Source organism: Perognathus longimembris, chromosome 7 (genome assembly GCF_023159225.1).
Source record: "Perognathus longimembris pacificus isolate PPM17 chromosome 7, ASM2315922v1, whole genome shotgun sequence".
Lineage (NCBI taxonomy): Eukaryota > Metazoa > Chordata > Mammalia > Rodentia > Heteromyidae > Perognathus > Perognathus longimembris.
In genome coordinates this window covers 22,038,837-22,059,760 of record NC_063167.1, presented here as the reverse complement: position 1 = coordinate 22,059,760, position 20,924 = coordinate 22,038,837, and the positions used below count along the sequence as shown (strand labels likewise).

The window sequence follows — 20,924 nt, the reverse complement described above, 5'->3', positions numbered from 1 at the left end:
TCCGAGTGTGACATTCGGGGTGCGACCGCGGCGTCTCGGCGGGGCCCGAGACCTTGTCTGTGAAGCTATGTGACCGTGTCCCCCTCCCCAGCCCCCTCCCCCCGGGCGCGGGTCCCCCAGCCTCGGTCGGCTGTGCGTGGCCGAGACACCGCAAGTGCGGGTCCCGGGTCCCCCGTGGATGCTGGCCCGGGGGCTCTCGGCCAGGGGGGTGGGGATCTCATTCGCACCCCGAAGCTGGGCCTCCCCGGCGCGGTCGCTCAGCGCAGCGGGAGCTCCTCGGGGACCCTGGCGGGCGCCCGCGGAAAGCGACCTCAGCCCCCCCCCCACCCCCGGTCCGGTGCGGAGGCGGAGCGCGGCCCCCTCCCGCTCCCGGGCTCCCGGGCTCCCGGCTCGGCCGCCCTGCGCGGGGGCGGGGGCGGGGGCGGAGCGCGCGGGCGGGATCCCCCCGCCTCCCCTTCCTGGTCCCCGGGAAATCCAGCCTCCGCGGCTTGGCCGCCTCCCGCGCCCGCGCCCGCAGCCGCTCGGCGCTCGCTCGGGGCTCCGCAGCCGGCGCGGCCCCTCCGCTGGGGGCTCCGCAGTGCCGGTCCCGGAGCCCGCCCGCCCGCCCACCGCAGCGCCCCCGGCCCCGGGCCGCCGGCACCATGTAACCCGGCCGGAGCCCGAGCCGGGCCAGGTAAGCCGCCGCCGCCGCCGCCGCCGCCGCTGCCGCCGCCTCGAGCCGTGGGGACCGGGCCGCGCTCGCCGCGCCCTCCGCAGCGCGCCCCAGGCCCGGCCCCACCGCGGGCCCCGGCGCCGCCCCCGCCCCGGGCTCCCGAGATCCAGGCTCGGGGTCCCGGAGGAGAAAGGGAACACCGCTGGGCCCGGGGCCGCCGCCCCCCTCCCTGGCCTGGAGGCCCGCGGGCCTGACCCGAGAGACGGGCGGGGACCACGCGGACCGGCCCTCCCCGTCCACGGACCGGCCCTCCCCGCCCGGGCCCCGAGAGGCCCGTCGGCCCCCGCCCAACCCCGGCCCCGCTGGAGGCTTGGGAGGGAGTAGCCGGCTGGTCGTGGGGGGAAGTCGTGATGTTGGGGCGATCGGGAGAGAAGTTTCCTCTGCCGGTGTGCGTGTGTGAGTGTGTGTGAGTGTGAGTCACCGTGTGGGTCTCTGCGTGATTGTGTGTGCGCGTGCAGTCCGCGTGTGCGGCGAGGGCGGAGGGTGGCAGTGTGCATGGATCTGCCGACATGTGTGCGGGTCACCGTGTGAATGGGTGAGTGGATGCGTGTGCGCCCATGTGACCGTCTCTTGTGAGTGGGTCCCGCTATCTGTGTGTGTGTGTGTTTGAGCGCACGAGTGTGAGCGAGGATGTACCTGAGCAAGGTTCACTTGGAATAGCCCCACCTGGCTTTGCGGCCCCCGACCCCCGGCCCCATTCCTGATGGGGTGCGGAACCTGGAGATCTGACTTTTCACCTCTCCTCTAGGGATTCCTCATCCTGGACTCAGACTCGAGCTTCATGGTTCTCCCCCCCCCCCCCCCACCCACACACACCTTGGTCTCCACTGTTACCTGCCTCCCTGTGCATGTAAAGTCCTCCTTGCTGGTGGGTCTGGAGTGAGCTCGAGACGTGACCCTGTGCCTTCCTCTGCTACTAGGGGAGCTCGCATCATCTCTGTATGGTTCACCGAAGTCCTTTCCAGCCTGATGCCAAGGAGGCTAGGTGTAAGTCATTGGAGCATGTGGCTTTACTCAAGAGTCCCAAGTCCTAAACTTCAAGTTCTGGGTCATTGGTTTAGCCACTGGCTCCAGGTGGGCCTGTACAAAGCTTCTTGGAGTAATAATAAGACAACTGTGCTTCTAGATCAGCCTAAGACTTAAAAAAATGCCTATGTCTTAACACTTTCCCTTTCGGAAGGTGTTGGGTTAAGCCATATGAAATTGCCAGCATTCAACTGTTCTTCTTCTTCTTCTTTTTTTTTGTACCTACAAAAGCAGCCATTTCACATGGTTCCACCTAAATATAATGCCAATTTACATATGAGGATGTTGAGGCTTGAGAGATGAATTGCATTTCATTGCTAGTCAGTGGTAGGGGAAAAATCTCCCACCCAGTTAGTTCATTCGGTGACCCAAGGAGCCCAGCAAGGCCAAGGTTAGAGAGTGCTTGCTTACTCTCTGGTGTGCTCTCTCTCACACTGGGGCCATTGCCCACCACCTCTGCCCAGTGTTCCCTGAATGCTAGGGCTACTTCTGCACCCAGCTGCCAATGCCTAAAAGGGAGAGAGGAGAAGAGAGGAGGAAAGGGAGGGAGAGGCTTCGTGAGTTGGCAGTGAATCAGGGTCTAAAAAGGGAGCTGGGAGGGCTAGGGTGGCAGGTGTTTCTAAAAGGAACACGAACATGGGATGAACAGCCTCAGATGCAGCCCCCGCACCCCTCCCCACTGCCCCACTGATCTGGCAGCCAGTGCCCACTGCATTTTGTGCCAGGGGGCTCACATCCAAGGAGTGAGCTTGTATGGAAATACAGAATGATGGCCAGGGAGGAACGGTACAAGTGACTTGGACCAACCTCTTAATTACAAATTGGGGACTCTTGCCACCAGAGACAGGAGGGGACATACCCAAGGTCACACAATGAACTTAGGAGTTCCCTGGTCTTAGCTCAAGAACTTTCTAACTCTCCATGTTGCTTGTTATTCCTGAACTCACCACCCCCATTAGCGCTGAGTGCTAGGTGATGGGGTGGTTGGGGAGGATGAGTGCTTAATATGTCTTAAGTCTATGAATCCTTCCACCTGGGACTCCTTTGCAGAAAGAGGAAACTGCATATATTCCTAGGAATGGAGATGGCTGGCTAGAGCCACCACAGCGGTATACGTCAGCCTGTCGTAGCCCCTGCCTCTGAGGGGCTAGAGATGCTACAGGCCCAACTCCAGACTTTCTTCTGTGTCAATGCCTTGCTTTCAGCAGCTGCCTGGTACCCTTTGTTTCTTCCAGCTGATACTGGGGCTTCAGAGGACTGAAGCCTACTCAGTTTTGGATACATTTTGCCTGTATCTAGGCTGACATTTTTCTTTACCTTCTGATGTGTAGAGAAACTTCTGGGTATTTTCTGTTTTGGGAAGGGTCTATAGTTCTAAGCCCTTTCTGATAAAATCTTTGAGGACTTTAGGGAAGATGATAAGCATACATAATTGTCCCCATTTTATAGGTGGAAACCACAGTACAAGACTTCCATTTGGTTGGGTTTTAGGTTGTTGGAGTGAGGATGAAAGGAGCAAATGATAACAGAAGCTTCTAGGGACCCATTCCAATGCCTTCCCATCCTCATCGTCAGGAAACCTTCCCAGATTCTGATTTCATTTGTACTTGGTGGAGTCAAAGCTTTGTTTCTCAGTGGGGGGGTTGGAAGCACAGCTGTGTACCCTCCACTATGCAAGTATTATGTCTCAATTCCTTCTTTATCCATCCCTCCACCCCCCCTACAATAAAGTCTGAAGGCTGCTGGCTCAGCAGGCCTCCTGCCGTCTGGGGAGTCTGGGTTTGAGCTGGGGTGAGGCAGTGGCACCATCGTTATGGTAACGAGATGCCAGCTCATCGTTGCTAATAACTTGCCAGGCCCCTGGGCTCAGTGCAGCATGCCTTCCCACCAGCCCTTCTTCCCAAGTCACAGACAGAAAAAGTGAGGCTGGGAGGGAAGGGCCTTGGTGAAGGGAGTCTGGGTAGCCTTTTTCTTGGGATTGTAGCTAGAGAGCCAGGGGAAAGGAAGAGAGGTTACTTGGAGGCTGGTTTTCAACTATGGTTACCTAGGCTTATGTTTGATTGCATGGGCTGTTAACATGTGAATACACTGAGAACATATGTGTACAAGTGTAAACTTGTACAGGCAAGGTGACATGTTCATGCGCTTTTATGCAGCAGCCCACAGGCAAGCATGCTTTCAAACACTGGAACATGCAGTGCATGAACGCTGCCTCTACCATCTGCACATAAGGCACCCAAGGAATCTGGGTTTGTGGGGGTGTCCAGGTATGTGGGTGGGGATCTGATCTTTTTCTGATGCAGCTTCAAAGTGTCTTGTTAACAAAGGGACAGAATGGTCCCAGGGTTCTTCCTTCCAGTTAAGAGCTCAGAATGGGAGTGGGCTGGGGACAGAGTGTATGTTTGGTGGTGGTGGGGGCTCTCAGCTCTCAAAGATTTCTGCCTCTGTGCCCTTTGAGCTGGGGTAGCCCCTGCCCCCCACATTCTTGGTTCTCTCTCACCCTCTCCTCTTCCTGTGTGTAAATATTAAAGAGCTGAGCCTGCAGGGCTGATGTAGACATGGGGAGAGAATGAAATTAAAAAGGATTCCCTCGCCCCCACCCCGACGCCCCCGCCCCGCAGTCCCCCGCTCCTGCTTCCTCCCCTATCCCCTCCCCTCAGTGCTTCCACATGTCTCTCCTCTCCCCCCCCCCAGTCCAGATGGAAGCTGTCTCCTTCAGAAAGGGGGCTCAGAACAGGGTGTGGGGAGCTACCTCTCTCGGCCTCCCCCCAGCACATCTGCCTACAGGGCTGGGAGCCCCCACGTGAGTATTTCTTTTATTTTGGAGGTGGTGGTGAAGAAAGAAAGTGTTTTTTAGAACCAGCTGTGAGTGGCATTGAGAGGCTGAAAGGAGGTGGGTGGGGTCCTATCTCTAGGCTCTCTCAGGGAAGCTCCGGTTCTGGGCTTCTTTTCTCTTTTGGGACATACAGGGACGGGAGGGGAGTCAGGTGCCCTCAGCGGATGTGAGTGCGTGTGGGAGGGGGGAGAGGGGCCTCCGTTGTGGAGAGTGTGTGAAGGGGTTCATTTGCTCCTTCTAGCTTCTTCCTGCGCCTACCTGACAGGCTGGGATTCTGGCAGCCCAGTCTGGCTGTAGCCAGGAGCTGTCCCGAGTGCTGAATAGGACTGGACGGGTGTTTGCTCTTCTGGAGCTGTCCCGAGTGCTGAACAGGGCTGCGTTCTGGTGGATGATGGAAAACCAGCTGGGCAATGTTGAGGGCTCACTAGAAAAATTCTCCCCGATGACCCACTTTTCAAGGGCAGAGTCTCTGGATAGAAATATAGATTCTGGGGTCTCTCCTGTGGATTTGTTAGTGGTATTTGGAAAGGGAGCTCCCTTCTTGTTTGAGTTCACTCCCATCTTTCAAAAACCATCCTGTTATTGTGGGGCTAGGGATTGGGGTGTGTGTGTGTGTGAAACTGTGGCTGTGAGCTCTTTTGGGATCATGCTTCATGCAATACGATTAGGAGTATTGTCCTCATCCTTTCTCCTACTTCCCATAAGTTTAGGCTCAGGGCATTTCTGACGTAAGAGACCTTGGTTTTGCAGACTGGACTTGAGGTGGCTAGAGCTCAGTAGTTCAGGATAATCTGACCACTTGGTATACCCATCCCCTGATAACCATATTTTAGATTTCAGGACAAGGACACTGCAATATTCTGCAAGTTGTTCTTGTGCTCTGCTGATCCCTACCCTTAACTCAGGGCAGCATTTGGGAGAGACTTTTGTTGGGGAGGAAGATTTCTAAGCAAAGGATTCAGGGAGTGGGTGGGGTTGTTCAGTGCCATGGTGAAGAGACGGAGGAGGCTACTGGAGACAGGGCAATGGGATAAAAGCAAAATCTAGAGGGAGTAAAAATTATTCAAATCAAGGGATGAGGCCTGACTTTTAAACCTTAGTTGCTCTGGATATCATTTTTCCCCCTCTGACCTGTGATGGGGTCATCTTAGTTATCTGGATTCTTGTGCTATGGCTTTGTCCCTGGAAAGGAAAGGAGTCATGTCTCCAGGTCCCTTCCCTTGTCATCCCGGGGGGGGGGATGAGAGCCAAATGTCAGGACATGCAGATGAGACTGTGGGGGAAACCACAGGCAGGAGGAGTTGATGGCAGCTCACCTCCCTTTCCCACAGGCACAATCAAATATTCAAATGGGATCCTTCTTAGGGGGAGGAGAAGAAAAGGGTTTCCAAATGATGCTGGGCAGAAACTGGGTATGGCAGTGAGTTCAAGGCACAAGGGAGAGCTGTCTAGGGAACCTCAAAACTGAACCAGTACCTCGCTTCTCCGTCAGGACTTGTGGCTAATAAGGACCCCTTCACCTATCATGTTTTTGATGTAGCACATCAAGATGATTCCTCCCTTCTCTAGCTACTTGAGAGGAGCTGAATTTTCCTGTGCTGTGGGTGCCGGGAGGTGGTGGGTGTAGGTGTGGGTGCCCGTTTGGGGAGGGGAGGTGTTTGTGCTCCACTCAGCTCCCTTGGTTACATAACAGCTTTGATAAGACTTGACTTTGGAGCTGCTGCTACTGCCTGAAGCAGTCACCCCTCCACCCCCACATGGAGTGCTAGATGTCCACCCCCTTTTCCTAGGCCCCTTGGAGAGCCTGGCTATTCATGATCTAGTGTTCTAACAGCTGCTTCCCTGCCAGGATGTGTCTGTAACTTGCCTCCCTCTTCCCTGACTGGATCCTGCTTTTTAATACTTGCTTATTTTTTTGATATTCTGAGCCTGGGTCAGTCTTTTTACATTTGTGAGCCTCCTGGTCTACCTTTTCCCCAGGCAGGGCCTTTAGAGTAGGATGGGAGCGGTCCACTGGACCTCATAAAGCTACTCTATAGGGAAGAATGAGTAATCCTAGATTTTAGGACCTGAGCTAATTCCCTTCTGCTTCTATGTTGGTTTTGGGGGTTTGGAAGTGGGGGAACATATCCAGCCTTGATAGTTTCCTTCACTTCCCTCAACTTCTTTATTATCCTCATCCAAGTTGCCTGAGCAAATACTGGTTTCTCCAGGCAGAGAAAGGGAATCTCAGAGCTCTTCTTTACAATGCCTTTTTCTTTTGCTGAGAGTGGGTGAGAATGGAATGTATCTAGGAATGGAGCACATCCCACTGATAACAGAGAAGTGGGACACTTGCAAGTCAGCAGATGCCAACTTGGGTTGTTACTTGGAGAGAATCAAGACTTCTGGTGGCTCTAATTCTAATTATTCAGGAGGCTGAAACTGAGGATTGTGGTTCTCAGCCTGCCTGGTCAGGAAAGTCTGAGGGACTCATCCCCAATTAACTACCAAAAAGCCAGAAGTGGAAGTGTGGCTTAAGTGGTAGAGTGCCAGCCTTTTTTCTCAAAAAGCTAAGGGATAGCACCCAAACCTCAGAGTTGGTGCACACACACTCACTTGCACACACACACACACACACACACACACAAACAAATGACGTCTGGCTTTGTGAATAGGGCAGAGTCAGATATTCTCATGAGAGGATCTGTGACTGTGTATTCATATATTTATATATGCTATATGCCCAGGTACAAATACATTTATGTCTATAAATGTGGATGTATATATATATATACACAAACATCTATGACTATGCATTTGTGTATATGTGTGATGTAAAAGGAATTAATTAAAAGATGCATGTATGTGTGGTGTGCCTACTCAATGATGCATATGTGTATATAATCTTCTGTGTGAGCATTTATATGGGGCCACATACATATGTACTTATATGAATTAACAACATATTCATATAAGTGGATTCATACATATGGAGAGCAAGATTGGTTTGTACTGAACATTGGAGCTGTTCAAAGTTGTTTTCCCATTTGCTTGAGCTTGTCCATTCTTATGCCCTTGACTTTTCTCAGAAAAGTGCTCCCTTGCTTCTCTCTTCTCTCTCTTCTCTTCTCTCCCTTCTCTCCCTGCTCTCCCTGTACCCCCTTCTCCCCCTTCCTCCCCTTCTCCCCCTTCTTTCCCTTCTCCCCCTTCTCTCCCTTCTCTCCCTCTCTCCGGCCATGGATCATCTCGACCACAGGCCAGCAGTTCGGTAATAAACTTTCTCTCCTGCCTGAAAAAAGAAAAGAAAAGAAAAGAAAAGTGCTCCCTGAAGTCTACCAAATTCTCATGTCCTATGGATTCAGTGATTTCCCTCCATCATCGATATACAGGGTGTTTTTTGAGGGAAAACATGTTTAGGCCTTGGGGACAACTAAGTAAGGGATCTCAGCCTACTGTTAGTTAGATGCTGTGGTGTTCTGAGACGTATGTTGGGAATGAATATAGGAGGGGAAATATTACCTTATTATAAACAGTTCGAGAATCAAGAACAAGTTAAAGCCAGGCATTCGTGGCTCACTACTGTAATTCTAGCTATCTGGAGGCTGAGATCTGAGGATCATGGTTCAAAGCTAACCTGGGCAGAAAAAAAATCTATGAAACTCTTATCTCAAGTGGTAGAGCACCAGCCTTGAGCAAAAAGCATGCAAGAGCACAAATCTCTGAGTTCAAACCCTAGTATCAGGATGTGTGCCCATGTATGCACATGCATGCACATGTACACACACACACACACACACACACACGAACAAATTGGGCTTAGTGAAGGAAATGGTCAGGGGATAATAGGAGGCCCAAGTATATGCATAAGCTTCACACATACGGGGCATGTGGCAATACCTATGACCATATGCATGTATATATTAGTCCTCTGTGTCGTATGGATTTTTTTTTTTGTTTTTGTTTTTTTGGCCAGTCCTGGGGCTTGGACTCAGGGCCTGAGCACTGTCCCTGGCTTCTTTTTGCTCAAGGCTAGCACTCTGCCACTTGAGCCACAGCGCTGCTTCTGGCTGTTTTCTGTATATGTGGTGCTGGGGAATTGAACCCAGGGCCTCATGTATAGGAGGCAAGCACTCTTGCCACTAGGCCACATCCCCAGCCCTCATATGCATGTTTTAATACAAGTGCAAAAACATTGCTCACATATACATATGTGAGCAAATCTACAGGCATATATATACCACCATGGAGATTTAATAACATGCACACGTACATGTGAATAGGATATGTAGAAATGTGGGTATATCCCAGGTGTGGTGGTTCATACCTATAATCCCAAGACTTGGGTGGCAAAGGCAGAATGATCATGAGTAAGGCCAACCTAGCATACTTAGGATACATAACAAGAACCCATTGAGAGAGAGGGTGGGGGGAGAGAAGAGATATATGGATGTGGGCATATGCTAACACTGGCCTATTTGTAAATTGTTGTGGTTTTTTGGCCAGTCCAGGGGCTTGGACTCAAGACCTGAGCACTGTCTCTGGCTTCTTTTTGCTCAAGACTAGCACTTTGCCACTTGAGCCACAGTGCCACTTCTGGCCGTTTTCTATATATGTGGTGCTGTGGAATTGAACCCAGGGCCTCTTGTATATGAAGCAAGCCCTCTTGGCACTAGGCCATATCCCCAGTCCCTATTTGTAAATTGTATGCTTCACTCATCCAAGTTAACAACAGCATGCACAATCTTTCCCCCGTCGCATGTACCTCACATCATACATGCATTCATTCAAGCGATGTTTATTTTATATTGGTGATGTGCCCCAGATTGTGGAGACGATCCTGGACCTGAAAACAAGTAAGGACAGTGTTGAGGGAAGGTAGCATGGGGCAGTGGGGACCTAAAGAAGATTGGGTCTGGATTGGGGAAGGAAAGAGTCTAGCACCTCTAGGAGGGAAGGGCTTTGAGCTGAGACTTAAAAATGGTGCAAGTGTCTGCCAGTTGGGCTACTGTGAGGAAAGGTAATGCAATGGCAGAAAATGTCCCAATTGATCTCGCTGCTTTCAGCCTACCTCCAAGGACTCTCCTTCCAGAGCAAGATGAGGTCATGCCTTGCCTGTTGATGACTTTTCATCTCACTTGGGTGACATCTAGAGTACTTAGTAGAGCCTGAGTGACCCGAGTACGGGGTGTAAAATCCCCCCTTGACCTGGCGAAGATGTGGAGCTCAGTCCCGCCTTGGGGCTGCTGTGTTTATCTTCTCCCCTCAGCCCGAATTCCTCTTTCCTTAGGCATACATGCAATTCACCCTCTTGATTTATTTAAGTCTGCTCAAGAATGTGTTTTTTGAGAGGCCTCCCCAACAATCTAACTTAAATAGACTCTTGTCATTCTACCCCCTCAGCCCAGTTTATATATACCTTTACATTTCAGCACTTGCCACCACCATCTCACTGCACTGTCCCTTTCCCTCTCTAGAATATGAACTTTAGGAGAGCCATGAGAAGTGAGTGCTTCATAGGTGTGTGTGTGTGTGTGTGTGTGTGTGTGTGTGTGTGTGTACTGGACCTTGAACTCAGGGCTTAGGCATTGTTCCTTAGAGTTTTTTCTTCTTTTTCCTCAAGACTGGCAGTCTAGCACTTGAGCCACAGCTCCAGTTCTGGCTGGTTTTTTTTTTTTTTTTTTTTGGTAGTTAATTGGAGATAAGAGTCCCTTGGGCTTGTCTACCCAGCCTGGCTTCACCTCAGTCCTCAAATCTTAGTCTCCTGAGTAGCTAGGATCATAGGCATGAGCCACTGGTGCTCAGCTTTTATAGATTTTTATTCCTTTATCTACTGGGTTCAGAACAACTGACCCTGAGTAGGGCATGCAATATATCTGTAATTAATCAGAGATAGATCACGTTGGCAGCTGTAGAGAATGGATACAAGGCAGAGAGACTGGTCAGGAGCCTGATGTGATAGTCTGGGTGAGGGGTTAGGATCAGGGTAGCCTGGTGTGGAATGTGGACGGTGGAGGAAAGGAAGTTCGTGTACACCTCTGCACATGCACACGCATGTGCACACATATTTATTTCAGCCTGTCCTTGCTCTGTCTAGGGGAAGGCTAAGGAGGAAAGTAAAAGTGTCTGTCTGTCTGTATGTGTTGTGCATGCCACAAACACTTTGTGACAAGCTGGTCACCTTCAGCTGCCCTCTCCTTTCCTGGGGGATCTTGTCACCATCATCCTATATATGCCCACTTCTGCCAGCCAGGCTGCAGAGGGCAGAGTCTCTGTGATTCCATCCCATGAGTGATGAGAGTTCCTGCTAAAGAGAACAGGGGTAGGGAACAAGGGGGATCCTGAAAAAAAAATGGGCAAGATCTTAGGAAATCAGAGCCACAGACAGAGCCTTAGACACACGGGGAGGAAGGGAGGGAAAGGGGGACTGTGGAGAGCTCAGGCACCACCCAGACTTGCTGAAGGAGCCAGGCTTGTAATCTCCTCTAGGTCATCTCTCCTGATGGCATGGAATGGGCACTTTAGTCAAAGAATGGGCTTGAGAAATGTTGGTCCCTGAGGCTGTGGTGTGAAGTCAGGTCCTCTGTCCCAAGAGAGCATAGGGACTTGCTTCGCAGAATGAGGAACTAAGGTAGACAGAACCTCTGTAAAGGGACTTAAATAAGGCATACGTGGTCAGAGCTGGTGAGAAAAGGTGGAAGACAGTGGGGGTTGTAGGTCGGCCCCACCCCGTGCCACCTCTTTGGGAGTAAGGGGAGGTCAAGATGTAAGACCTTCTTTGAGAGTTCCTCCCCACTCCCATCTGGGGCTGCGTTGCTTTGGTACAGAGAAGACAGTCTTTTGGAGCCCTGGGGTGCGCATACAGGGGAGCTCCTCCAGCTCCCCCCCACCAATCTGGGCTAGGGGCTGGGCAGGCGCTGCCGCCGCCCCCCTTACACCTGGGCTGTGAGCATGGGGGTTGGGCCGAAACAGCCGCCAGAGCCGCCCACCTGCCCGCGGTGTCATGGCAACGACTCTGCCCACGTGGACGAAGAGGAAAAGGAGGAGAGGAGAGAAGAGACATCACGACCAACTGGAGGATGGGAGGGGGCTTTTCAGGGTCCCCTGTACTGGAGCCTCCAACCCTCTAACTTGGCCCCAGACCAGCTCTTTACACGCCAGAGGCCCCAGGGCAGGGTGGGGCTGGTGCTCCAGGCCAGAGTCCTTGGATGCCTTGGGTGGTGATGACCTTGGCCTCCTGGCACTGAGGACCAGGGTCCTTGGGAACATGGGGCTTTGGCATGTGCAGATCTCACCCTCTCTCCCTGTCCCGCAGGTCGGGGATGGTGCCTGGGGTTGAGGGGCTGAGAGCCCGACCTACTTCTCCATTTTCTCACTATTTTTCAAAAGGAAAATGACCCACTTTTCAGCCAATCAGACTGGGGCCTGTTCCCAGGCTGATTCCCTGAGCCCCCCTGCCCAGGCCTCTGCCCCATCCTCAGCCTCTTAGCCACGTGCTGGACCCACTTCCTGAGGGAAGCAGGTGCACCTGTGTGTGTATGTGTGTGTGTATATGTGTGTGTGTGCGTGCGTGTGTGTGTCCTTTCCTTTGACATCTGTGCCAGGCTTAGGGAGGATCTTGTTCTGTGTGGGTCTGGAGTGGGCCAGGGCCTGACTGATCCCAGTCAGTCCTGCTTTGGGCAGACAGTGTGGACTACCTCAGTATGTGGGCACTTTGTTCTGTCTGCCAGCCCTTACATTCTCAGGACACATCTCCCACCTCATGGAGTGACAAGAAGGGCCCTGGGAAGGCTGGGCAGAGGAAGGCGCCCCTCCTCTTATCTTGTATTAGTGGCTGGTAGGCTGGCTTCCCTGGCTGCTCCATTTCTACATGGAAAGAGAGAGCCAGTGGCACTTGAGAGCCATGTCTGTCTGTCTATCTGCCAGAGTTCCTCCCAGAGACCTCTCCTAGAGGGTTCAGCCCAGTGCCTCTCTTCCCAAGCCCCTCCTCCTCTCTAGAATATTGGTCTGGGCCTCAGAGCCCCCTCCCTCCCTCAGCTATATTGGCCTGGGCTGGCTTGGGGGGTGATTAGGGATTTAATTATTTAGTTTCTCCAGCTCAGTAGATTAATTCCATCCATCACACGCAGGCCGAGCCTTCTCTCCCTCTCTGGGCTGCCTGGCCAAACCCAGAGGGAGAGAGTATCATTGGTCACCTGGGCCTAGTATTGGATCTGGGAACAATGGATAAAGTTCTTGTTGTGGGAGGCTTGGGTGTATGACACTGAGCAGACGTGGGTGTCCAAGAGCTGGGAAATGAGCATGTAGTGCTAGCCTGGAGAGACGCATGTGGACATATGTAAGCTTTGTGGCTGTGCAGCTTCTGAGCACACAGCATCCGCGTCTTCCATGGAAATGCCTGTGTGCATGAGCCTTTGTGGGAACAGGTTTGGGTGGATCTGTGCATTAGGTGATGACAATTACCTATGAGAAGCAGATGCTGTATATATAAAAGGTGTGTGGGTGACTGCATGGCTGTGCAGTTTGCCGCTGGATGCGTTTAGCAGGAGTTAAATTGTGGATGAGCAGTTTTGGGAGCATGTGTGGCCATGTGTGAGGAAGGGATGGCAGGGGTGGAGTTTTCCTGAAGCTGAGTGCTGAGCCAGGCCCACTGGGTGCAAGGGAGGGGTCCACTGCTGGCTCATCAGCTCAGATTGGTTGGAGAGATATGCGATTTTACGAATGTCTATTCAGCCTGAGTTCAGTTTCCTAGTGATTGGGAGCATCAGGCTTGATTTCAGACTCATGTTCATATCTTCTACCACCTGTGTGGACTTAGGCAATCTTGTGCCTATACTAGGTCTCAGTTTCCTCATTTGTGAAATGGGTTTAATAATTGTACCTACTTCATAGGACAGCTAGAAGGAGAAGCATTTAACACAGCATCTATGTGATTGAACCACGCAAGAACTGAACCATAAACTTCAGAGCTGACTGACATCAGAGGTTTTCTGTTCAGTGCTTGAACCTGGCCTCTGCTTGTGTGCCTCCCTGGGCACATCACCTTGGACCAGATCTTCCTGCTGTGAAATTCGGACCCAGTTTCAGTGCTTCCCCCCACCCCTTCCTGTTTCTCCCCTTCACCCTGTGAATCAGCTCTGCTGGTCCTACCTTCTTGATGGCTCAGTCACTGACACTGAACTCACTGTGTATGCCGTGTTTGCCCACACAGAGGTAGATCACATGAGTCCTGACCTCCAAGGAGTTAACAGCCCATACTTCATGCCTACCCTGCTGTGGGAAAGAGGAGGGGGTAGCTACTATGTAATGGTTTGGATGGGAGAGCACTCGTAGTAGATGGTAGTGGCTCATGCCTGTAATCCTAGATACTCATGAGGCCAAGATCTGAGAATCGAGATTCAAAGCTAGCCCAGGCAGGAAAATCTGTGAGACATCTCCAGTGAACTCTTAAAGAAGCCAAAAGTGGAACTGCGGCTCAAATGGTAGAGTGCCGACCTTGTGCAAAAGAGATCAGGGACAGCACCCAGACCCTCAGTTCAAGTTCTAGGACTAGCATGTGTACTCACACATACACGCGCACGCACACACATGCACACACACACACACACACACACACACACACACACACACCCCTCAAGGACCTTCAGGTGCCCTGTGCTTGACTCTACTGTGAGAGAAGTTCAGAAGGAGAGGGGAATCCTTGTCCAAGCTCACACAAAACTTACAGAGCAGTGTGTGAACCCTGGAGGTCATCCTAAGGGCTGGACCATATATGAGTACCAGTTGCTTATGTAGGCTGGAGGTAGGAGAGGCAATGGTCCTGGTCTGGCTCAGCAGCTCATGTCCAGTGGATGTCATGAACTTGGGCCTCCTACCTGTTATTTTCTGATGTCCCTGGCAGATGTAGGGTGACAATACCCCAGAGGTCAGAGCAGCAACAGTCCAAGTGACACATGAATGAAAGAAAGTCCTAGGATGGTCAGGTCAGCAGAAGCCTGCATATGGAGACAATTGTGCCTGTGCTTTGGGTAGATCAGCTTAGTTCTCCATTGCCACAACATGTGATGGTTGTTATCATTGTTCCTATTTCGCAGATAAGAAAATTGAGGCTCAGACACAGAAAACTAGTTGTTTGTGGTCATTTCAGTAGAATGGTTATTCATTATAGGTTGCAGTAGAATGTTAGAGGTGGGTGATTGTTTCTTCAGTGTCCAGGTACGAGGCTGCGGACTTTCTATTCTTCATCTTTGGAAGTAGAGACTTCTAGCTCTGACCGCAGTGTGCGTGTGAGTGTGTGTGTGCGCGTGAGTGTGTGTGTGCGCGTGAGTGTGTGTGTGCGCGTGCATGCGCGCGAATTAGGGCTATTAGCTCTGTCAAATGCCACCATCTTTGGCCACCCCAGCTGTGCCACTTCTTTGCTGTATTGGTTTTACTGCTTGTCATGTGGGAGGTCTTCAGAAAGATCCTAGGCAAATTCCCAGATGCATGAAGCAAAACAAGTTTTCAAAATACCCATTTCTGGGCTGGGAATATGGTCTAGTGGTAAAGTGCTTGCCTCATATACATGAAGCCCTGGGTTCGATTCCTCAGCACCACATATATAGAAAAGCCGGAAGTGCTGCTGTGGTTCAAGTGGTAGAGTGCTATCCTTGAGCAAAAAAAGAAGCCAGGGACAGTGCTCAGGCCCTGAGTCCAAGCCCCAGGACTGGCAAAAAAACAAAATACCCATTTCTGATCCGGACCAGTCAGTATGACCACAACCTCTGCCCAGGGCTGTCTGAGAATCCTCTCAGAAGCCCTGTGTCCAGTTCTCATGAATTCTAGGTAGTTTCTCCCTTGATATTAACCTGGACATTCCACCAATTTAACTTTAGTTATCATGACATTGCAGTGAGAAAGGGACTTTTCTTGTGTCCATACAAAAATGAGGAAACCCAGAACAGAGATATGGCTAAAGTGGTAGAGTGCCATCTGTGAGTAAAAAGGCTTGGGAGAACATGAGGCCCTGAATTCAAGTCCCAGTATCAGCACAAAGCAAATACATGAGCAAAAATGGGGAAACTGAACTTGAGAGTGATGAAGCTACTCCTTTAACGCCAGTTTATGGCCCTGTGCTATCAACCCAAAGAATTTAAGTCAAGACTTGGAATCCACATTCTCTCACTAGCCATCCTTAGCCAGGGTCTCCTAGGTCCTGGGTATCCTCCCCGCCCCCTCTCTCAGGAGAAGGTAGCTCCCCAAAGAAGGCTCTGGAGACCTTAAGGAGGGGTAAAGTGAATGGAGATGACACTCAAAATGAGTTTGGTGAGAGAGATGGAAACGATAGCTGAGAACGGACTGGAGCTCATTGACCATGAGAGGCGAGGCCAGTGAAAATGAATTGTGCCTCAAAGAGCCTTTGGCAGTCCCCCAAAAGAGGAGATGGCTCTGCCTTTGCTTCTGGGGTCTCTGGCCACATAACCCCAGCTGGAGTTGAGTAAAGAGACTTGTTTGTGGCTGGGTGATAGACCCTGAGCCTTGCTCCTGTAGCTCACTCCTGAGAGCCTAATCAGAGCCCATGTTTTTCTCTACAGCATTTGGTTACCCTTATCCTTCTTTGTCTTCCCCCAGGGCCTTCCTCCTTGTTCACTTTTAGGGGAGAGGTAGACAAACAGGATGAGCAGGACTGGGTTTGGAGGCTAGATTTCTCATACTGAATCCTCCAGAGAGCTTGAGAAGCTGTCCAGGGAGAGGTGCGGAGGTCTTTTCTGTGGGCTGGGTGCACAGACAAAGGGGTGAGAATAGCAGGGGAAGCTGTTCTTCACAAGAGGGATATTTAAGGAGCACCTGCTAATGCCAGGCATTCTTTTACACAATCAGAATACTGCTCCAGGGACAGCCCCTGTCCACCTGGATCTTAGGTTCTACCATGGGATGACATACTATACACATGTAATGGGTAGAGAAAATAATTTCCAGAACAATAAGTGTTATGGGAGAGAATCCGGGGAGATGAGGCTGGGCTTTAGTTAGAGTGAGTGGTCAGGGAAGGGCCTCTCTGAGCTGAGCCCTGAAGGATGAGACAGAGCTAGCCATAGGGATATCTGGGGCAGAGTGTTCCAGCAGAGAACATCAAGTGCAAAGCCCCCTGAGGTGGGATTTTTTTTCAAAGAGATTAGAGGTAGTGTGGGTTATTCACAGGCTGAGCACTGTCCAGTGGGTTAGATGTGTTTAGAGTCCTATCTGCCTAAATGTCTTGAGAGTTTCAGAACAACCCATTTTCAGCCAAATTGCAGCCCTAAGACCCCAGGAAGAGTTGATTAAATAATGAAGGTGAATGAGTGTAAAATTTGCTCCTTCCATTCTGTTCCTCCATCCTTCTTTTTCTCCTGCTGCAGGGAAAGCAGGAGGATTTCCTTGGACTTCTAAGGAGATTTGGGTACAAGGTATTTTGAATCACAAGGCTGGGTATTGGAGTTCAGGAAGACAGTGACCAAGGCCTAGGTCCAGCTACAGAGATGCTTCTAAAGGCATCTGAGCAAAGCCAGGGTCAAATTGGACAAGGGGGCTCTTGCAGGAAGAGGCAAGAGGTTCAAGGGAGTAGTGGAATCCATGGACAAAGATCAGGTGGGTATGCTACAGGTCAGAGGCTCTGTTAGGGCCCCCAGTGGCTCTGGAATTGCCACCCCAGCTGCCCAAGAAAAAGTCCTGGCCATATTGGTTAGGTCAACACAGGGAGAGGCAGTGGTTAGGCAAAGCCTGATGCTTGCCCACAGGCATGGAGGTAACCTGGGCTTCCAGCAACAAAATGAATTCTGGGTGTCCCTTTGCTTTAGGTTCTGGTACTCCATGTGATGGAGCTGACTCCTAGTGAGAGAGCAGCTGAGCTCTTATTGCCGTTCTCTGGACCATCATGTCCAACTTGTAGCTCTCTCAGAAGCTTCCTGAGGAAGCAGTGAATCAGTTCTTATTTTTTTTTTTTTGTTTAGGTGTCGGACTTGAACTCTGGGCCTGGGCATTGTCCCTGAGCTCTTCAGCTCAAGGCTAGTGCTCTACCACTTGAGCCACAGTGCTACTTCTGGTTTTCTGGTGGCTAATTGGAGATAAGAGTCTCATGGACTTTCCTGTCTGGGCTGGCTTTGAACCGCATTTCTCAGACCTCAGCCTCCTGAGTAGCTAGGGTTACAGGTATGAGCCATCAGCACCTGGCTTCCCATTTGATTTTTGAAATCTTCATCTTTGTTTGCCTAAGGCATGTCTTTGTGTCAACCTCTGAAACATGGCCCTTTGTTAAGCACACCTAGGTCTCTGGGTCTCCACGTGCACACGTTAAGAATGGCTTATCTGTTTATCAGCAGACCTTTGACTTAGAACTTGTCTCAGAGAGTTCCAGTGACCTGCCCAAGGTCACACTGTGAACCAGTGGAGAAAGTAATAAAAATGACCAATGATGATAACTATCTTTATTATTTTCCAGTTATTGAGGCACAGTACTTCTTTATTAACCATTATATTAGTCATTTTATTTTATTTCATTGGTGGTCCTGGGATTTGAACTCAGGGCCTTGAACTCTTGCTGGGATAACATTAGTAATTTTATACTGGCTCTAATATTATCCCCATTTTACAGATAAGAAAATAGGTTAAGAGACTTGAATCAGCTGCCTCAGTCCACACAGCTAGGAAGTGAGTGGAGAGGGATTTGAATGCAGTAGTCTGAGGACCAAGTCCACACCAATAACTGCTTTGATCCAGGGCGTTCATGAGTCACCCTGGTCCCAAGGAAGGAAAATCAACCGATTTGATTGGGCAGAGCCCTGGGGGAGAGGAAGAGAAAGGCGCCTTCTAGGGCCCTTTTTCCTTCCCCCATTTTCCATTCTTTTTCTGGAAGGTAATTGCTTGGGGCAGTGACAACCTCCTGGCGAATTACACAGCTGGTTTCCCAGTGAGATTTGTAACAACAACCCCGCCAGCCTGGCAGCCCCCAGCAAGTTCCGGTTTAAGAAACTAATTGCTGGATTGTGTAGTTGGTGCTAAATTGGGTAATTTTTTGGTGACGGCATCTGTGCCATTTCTCCCATTCCCAGATAGAGTCAAGCTACCTCACAGAGGGGATTTGTCACCGAGGCACCCTTTGAGACTCCTTTACTTCCCACTTCCCAGCCAGCCACAACCATTTGCAGCAGCAGCTGCTTTCTGGCCCAGAGGTTTACCATGTGGGCAGCTCTCTAGGTACTGGGATAGTGGAGAGATGGTGTGGTGCAGTAATGTGACTTCTACTACAGCTTTATAGAGCTTCATATATTCTGTACTTACCTGAACTTGGACTTGGTGTAAATATATGCTCACCACACAGGGGAAAAGGCTAACCCCACACTCCAGTGAGCTCTGGATGAGGTCTTTTTTGTTCGTTTCTATTTATTTATATGTATACTTTTTATGCCACTACTGCAGCTTGAACTCAGAGCCTTGAGTGTTCTCCTATAGTTTATTTTGCTGAAGGTCTGTACTCTACCACTTGAGTCAAACCTCCATGTCTGTCTTCCTTTTTTTTTTTTTTCTGTGGGTCCTGGGTCTTGAACTCAGGGCCTGGGCACTGTCCCTGAGCTTCTTTGCTCAAGGCTAGTACTTTATCACTTGAGCCACAGCTCCACTTTTTGTTTTTTTTTGGTGCTTAATTGGAGAGAAGAGTCTCATGAACTTTCCTGCCTGATCTTGAACTGAGATCCTCAGATCTCAGCCTCCTGAGTAGCTAGGATTTACAGGCATGAGCTATGAGTGCCCGGCTCACTTCCGTCTTTCTGTTGGTTAATTGGAGAGAGAACTCTTTCAGATTTGTCTGCCCAGGCTGACCTTGAATGGTCATCTTTATATCTCAGCCTCTTGAGTAGCTGGGATTATAGGAGTGAGCTACCCATGGCAGGCTTATTTGTTTGCTTTTAGGAAAAAAAAGAGATTCAATTTCATTACTGTGTTTACTTCAGAATAGCATTTAATAAGCTTGACTTCTGTGAGCTAACAGCACAGGGCAAGAGAGAAGCTAAAGCTTTGGAGTCAGGCCATACTGGCTGTGACTTCTGGCCTTGCCACCAGCTTCCAGGATGATCTTGGGCAGGTCAGTTAGCATCTCTAAGCCTAAGAAGTCCCTTTCACTCCATAAATTTAGGAGGGGGATAATATCCATCTCTTGGAGTCATTTTGTCCTAAGTGAAAGGATCTTGTTCTTTGTAGGCTCACATTCACTTAGCACACACCTGCCACTTCCACGCATTGTGTTAGGGGTGGGGGAGACAAAGTGAATAAGATGGCCACAATTCCTACCTGGAGCTTACATTCTGGTAGGGGAGGGAGAGAGAGGGGGGCGGGAAAGGAGGGGGGTCATCTCAGAATCACACAAATTTAAAATGGTAACGATAGAAGAGCAGTACATGATGCCTTGAGAGCAAACAGCAGGAGGATCTGACCTAGTCAGGGAGGCCAGAGAAAGCTTCCCTGAGAAAGAAACAACTGGGCTGAGATCTGAAGGGCATGCAGGAGTTAGCAAGGCAGAGGTGGGCAGGAAAAGCTTGCTGGACAAGGGGAATAGGCCCCATGATGTGAAGGATCTTGGAACTGGGGGGAAAAAAGGCTGGCCTGGCTGAAGGAGAGTGAGGGGAAGCATGTGGTGAGAGAGTGTTAGAAAAGTGGGAAGGGCCAGGCTCTGGTTGGTCTGGTCACAGTGCTTTGTCCAAAGGACATCAATAAGTTAATGAAGAGTTTTTAGCAAAGACTGACATGATCAGATTTTCAATTTCAAAGATCATTTAGGTTAGAGCAGCATAAAAACTGAAGCAAGGAGGTCACTCAGGAAGAGAGAGAGTGTGTGTGTGTGTGTGTGTGTGTGTGTGTGTATACATGCGTGTGCATTGGCCGATATTGGAGCTTAACTCAGGACCTGGGTGCTATCTCTTATCTTTTTCGCTCAAGGCTGATTCTCTGCCACTTGAGCCACACTTCCACTTCTGGCTTTTTGGTGGTAGAGCAAATGTTTCATGCACTTTCCTGCCCAGCCAGGCTTTGAATCATAATCCTTGGATCTCAGCCCCCTGAATAGCTAGGATTGCAGGTGTGAGTCGTGGATACCAGCTTCAATTTGGAGACTTTTGCAGATGTACAGGCAGAAGGTAATGCTTGGAGGTGCAGTTGGATTCGTTAGCAGTGCTTTTTGCTGCAAATGCAGAAAATCTGGCCAATGATGGTTTAAAATAGAGTTTATTCCGTATCACATACAGGACTGAGGAAAGGCAACTGCTTGTGTTGGTTCCGTGGCTCACTGGTGCCAGGGCTAACATCTCTGTGATTCCTGAGGCCTCTCTTAGGGTGCCAAGCTCTGGCCATTGTGATTTTATTCTA

At 50.4% G+C, this 20,924-nt stretch overlaps 1 protein-coding gene across 2 annotated transcripts in view; it reads left to right on the top strand.

Annotated features, from left to right (window-relative positions):
* Positions 1-516: 516 nt before the first annotated feature.
* Dlgap3 (DLG associated protein 3) overlaps positions 517-20,924 on the top strand; it is a 67,836-nt gene continuing 47,428 nt past the window's right edge. Inside the window, exon 1 of one of the 2 annotated variants that reach the window (XM_048349874.1) lies at positions 517-673. The gene's annotated coding sequence lies outside the window, so the exon portion shown is untranslated. Of the gene's footprint in view, positions 674-4,055; positions 4,542-20,924 lie in introns of those variants that run through there. The other variant, XM_048349873.1, reaches the window with a different exon arrangement.